The sequence below is a fragment of the Rhagoletis zephyria genome, unplaced genomic scaffold (assembly GCF_001687245.7).
Source record: "Rhagoletis zephyria isolate East Lansing unplaced genomic scaffold, Rhagoletis_zephyria_1.1 Rzeph_scaffold_04259, whole genome shotgun sequence".
NCBI classification, from domain to species: Eukaryota; Metazoa; Arthropoda; class Insecta; order Diptera; family Tephritidae; genus Rhagoletis; species Rhagoletis zephyria.
Window position 1 is genome coordinate 17,226 of NW_016161342.1, and position 4,945 is coordinate 22,170.

Consider the following 4,945-nt stretch of genomic DNA (forward strand, 5'->3'; position numbering starts at 1 on the left):
TCATTCTTGCTCCTTAACCATATGTGCTGACTGTTGAAATATACCGCCTAGCTCGACAATAGTCGATTCAATGTTCTGCATAGTCTCAGCCCGCTGTTGCACGTAACTATCGGAGTCATCATATAATGCAATCTGCTGCTGCGTCTGTATTCCACTACCTCCGACTGCACCCAGCAATGGTGTTGTATCACTTGCGGTCATGTCAATGCTTACGGCCGTATTCTCTTCGCTTAACAGCAAGGAGCCCTGTTTCGCTGTACTCGAGCGAACAGTGCTAGCAGCAATTGGTGACTGCCCGAATTGATCCCGACGCGCTTTTTGTTGTTTGAGATTTTCTATACGCACTTCTAGTATCTGTTTGAAGTCGGTGCCCATGCTGGCTAATTTAGATTGTAACGCATACACCATGATGTAAGTCAATTGCGGTCGATCATCAAAAAGACTCTTCTTTTTGGCCACTGCAAAAGAAAAGGTAAAGTAATATTTATAATTAAAAACACCTATTCATTTTATACTCACGCATTGTCAATTTTTCCAACTTGGCATATGCACTTGCTATGTTTTTGCCAATATATTTGTGACCATCATAAATTCCTTTCTTTGGCATACGTCAATTGTTGCACCATTGCCTGTAAGAAATGCGTAAACATAATAATGTAAACATCTTCAAATGCACTTCTACTTCTAACTTACTTGTAAGTCTCTAATCTGTTGCTCGTACATAAACTGCGTCTGCGTAAAGGTCTCTATACGATTGCGGCCTTGGTTTACATTGGGCTTATCCGACAACTGGCGTATGATAAGCTGCGCCATTTCCAACTCATTTGACTTTTCTTTGAACTGATGTTCAACATCGGGAGCACGTTGCTGCATTACATCTAACAGCCTTTTTATTTGATTCAGATGAGCCGCTTGATGTGGCCAACACCCAAAAGGTTTGTTTACAAAGTGCATTTTTGAGTAGTTGAACAAATGCCAGTGGGCAGCCAGCGGGTCAGTTGCTGGCAACAATTTGCAGGCTTGGGCCAGCGTTTGTTGCGGCTGCCGGAAAAAAAGCTAAATAATGAAAGTAACACCCGATTTACATGATTCAAGTACTTGAAAGCAATTCTTGCTCATTCTCTTTTGTGTTTTCTATTTGCTTTTACACGTTTCAATTCTGTTGAATTCAAGTTTTCGGTTCTTTAAATGGGAAGCAACGAAAATGCCAAAAGCAAAGCAAGAAAGTTGAAACGACTTGACGGTACAGACGCATGTGTACTCGTCCCTTTTCTTCTCAACCCCTCTCTTCAACAAGCGAGCAGAATTGAATTCAATACTTGAACTGTGTAAAAGCAGTCTAATTATATGTATAGCGGAGTAGGAGGTTTTCCTTTATTTTAAAAGCTTGGTTACTGATTTCACTAATTGACGACGATGCAACGATCACCGTGGAATCGTTCTGCAAATTGTTACCAGCAACTGACCCGCTGGCTGCCCGCTGGTATTTGTTCAATTACTAATGATTGCAGTGTTTTAACACTTTCAGCGATTTGCATTGCATTTAATAAGTACACATTATTTACTTTTAAACAACCAACTTACCATTTAAAATTAAATAATTCCGTAAATCCGCGATTTATTATGCACTTTGTAAACAAACCTTTCAATTTCGCCCCAGCTGTTCTATTCTTCTTCTTTTTCTTATTGAGCTCGATTGGCGCAATCTTGTATTCTATCATTCTTGATAATGGACCATTTCGGGGCCGTTTCAAGACTTGTTCGAGATCATTTTGGGGCAAGTTCACGACTTTTTCAGAACCAATTACTTCAAGTGAGCACCTGCTTAACCAAGCCAGAAGAAATCGCTTAGACTCCGACGATATATGATTGGACTTAGGAAATATCAATCCCAAATTAGGAACGACAAAGAGATACGAATCCTCGGGATTTAGATGAGTTCTCGTTAGAAATCATATTCACCTAGGGCACTTGAAGGACAAGGCAGGACATAAGGCGATTAGCCCGAACGCTCATTTTCCGAGCAATCCGAAACTAGCTAGCCAGTATGAAAACTGCAGGATTCAGTGAGCCCCAGCGAGCACTGCCTGCTTTGTGCTACCAAATTATTGAACCTCTTTAAGACTATGAGTTCAGATGACATCACACCTGCGCAGCTAAAAAATTCAGCAGAGGTGCCGGGTCGCGGGCTATCCCGAAGTTTTGGAGGGTGGGCAGAGTTACTTTGTTATACCTAAGGCAGGTAAGGCCCCTCATATATCCCACGGACCAATCATTCCTCCGTCGTTTCTTTTAAAGGCGCTTACGAGATTGACGGAGCTGCACATCAAAAACGAGATTTCTAGAGGCATTTGTTCATAACCATGCATATTCTAATGCTAGCGCAGATCGCTAATATTTACCATCTAGAAAAGAGTGGGTGCAAGTTACCCATTAGGGAGTTCTTAGAGACCCTGTATGAACTTACGCAAGGATATCTGAACTACTACTACTGACTAGGTGTAAACCCTTGTAAATTCCCTAATACTAAACTTACAACATAACTACCGCAACTCTAAAATTCTAAAAAGCAATACAGTAAAAATTTTGTTGTGAGGACTTTTGTTCTTTTTTGTTTTAAGCCCCCTTTGTTTTTATTATTCCTTTTCAAGGTATATTTTTTGTGTTTGTTTTTACTTCTTTTTTCTTTTGCCAAGCTTAATGCTAAATATTTACAAAAATTTTAGTACATATATGTGTGAATGTATGTATATATATGTTCCTATAGGAATTCTGAAAAAAGGCAGTCTTCAGAACAAATATTTCTCATTTTGAACTGGAATGTCTAAGCTCGCAATGCAGTGATTCTTCTAAAATCTTAGCTGGTGGTACTACCCACCGCCATTCATCCGAAATATGGGCCAGATCCTCCACATTTTGGCGCTCTCAGCAAATATACGATGGGATTAAATACTACAATTGGCTATCGCAAAATGAGAAATATTTGTTCTTGTTTTGAGATAGCTTAGATCGTCGCAACATTTCTGGAGGAAAAATGAGCGACGGATCTAAGCTAAGGTTTTTGAGTGAATGCTTTGGCGCATTTGGGGGTAGGCGTGCCATACACCTGACGTTGCGAAGAAGTATGGAACCACTCGCAGATCGCCGCAGATTGGCGTGCCAATTGTACGAATGGCGACAGCATAGCCATCGTTGTACAATTTAATTCAGCCGTAGCTGCAAATCTTAAAAGATTTATTTGTTTAAAATCGCCAAATTGCGATTTTGGTTTTGTCACATACAGACTTACTGCCAACATAAGGGGAAAAGAATCCACACGTCCACCAAATGAGAGCAATATTGAGAGTGATTGGAACAATTCGCCTCCCCACACACTCAGCGAAAACCTCCGAAGAGACATACACCAAAATGTGAGAGGATCGCGAGTGCACCTCCTACTCTGCAATGCCGCTCAAATGGACAAACGCGAATGATAAATTCGAAACACAAAATGTCAGGCAGCACTTCCATATGCAACGGGTTTGTTTTTGCCACATTTTAGAGCGGATATCAGAGTGCAAAAGTCATGTTCATGGCGAGGGTGGAACAGTTGCAGCTGAGAATTGGCAGCAATAGACTAACTCACACTGAGCCCACCAAACAGGTGGAGGAACGCCGAGGCGTTAATCCACCTGCCAACCGGTCACCAGTACGAGTCATTCCAATTGCAACAAAGGCAAAAGCATACTACAGTTAAACCCCCACCCACTCCTTGACTATTGCACAACCGTTATCAGCAGAAAAATACTGGTTATAGAGAAATAATTGCCACTTTTCACTTGGCTGGCCGAGATTTCTTCATTTTAAGATTTTATAATTTTTGTGTCGGATTGACAAAGTTGCGCTTGTTGGTGATGAATTTGCGGGGAGATGTGCTGCTGTAGTATTTATGAATGGAATGATCTTGACCTTGAGAAATATGCGAATGCGTTTATGAATGAAATAGTTATTGTTGTATTTGAGTATACGTGTAATTATGTGCATATATATGTATGTATGCTGCCGTGATTTGTACATATGTACATTTATATGCATGTTCGTAGTTTTTTTGGCAGTAATATGCACATACATATATATGCATGCAAAAACGTTATCAATTAATGGAGCATGTACATACGTATGCGTAGAAAATGCATTTTCATTTGACTCCAAAACTATTGGGGCATATTAGTAGACGAAATAAAGTCGACTCTTAAGTTAAAGTTTGTCAGCCCCAAATAAGAAGAAAGTTAGTATGTACTTACATATATGTAATATTATGTGCATGTGCAAGAACGTTATCAATAAATGATTTTGGAGTATGTGTATTGGGTACATATGTACATATGTAAGTATGTACATACATATATACATTCAGATGCGATCAACTAATTAGCAACGAAATTCAATATGATATTGTTTGCAAATTATGTTTATTTATTTTTAATGATTTTAATTTAAAATATAATTCAATCTGTAACAAGAACCACAATAATAAAAGTTTAAAAGCTTGCACAAATTGCAAAAAAACGAATCAAACTTAAAGAAATGGTCATCCAAATTTTTAATTAGAATATTTAAAAAAAAAAATTTCGGGTATGCAGTATTGTAGTCCATTCAATTATAGTATAAGAAAGTGCAAGTTTCAAGTTGTTAAAAATTACCATTGATTTTATAGATTTTTTTTTGTGGGGGTGTTGCTGTTTTTTTTTCATACAAAAAAAATTGTGATCATGTGTTATATGGAAGAAAATGCGAACACCCTCCACAAAAAAAATCTAAAAATTCAACGGTAATTTTTAATGACTAGAAACTTGCACTTTAGTGTACTTCATTGAATGGGCTACAAAGCTGCATACCCGAAAATTTTCTAAATTTCAAAATAAAAAAATTGAAATTTTGATAACAATTTTTTTTTGAAGTTTGA

General features: G+C 38.3%; 1 pseudogene; it reads right to left on the reverse strand.

The window, feature by feature from the left end:
- LOC108370466 (syntaxin-5-like) lies at positions 1–873 on the reverse strand (annotated as a pseudogene).
- Between the last annotated feature and the right edge of the window lie 4,072 nt (positions 874–4,945).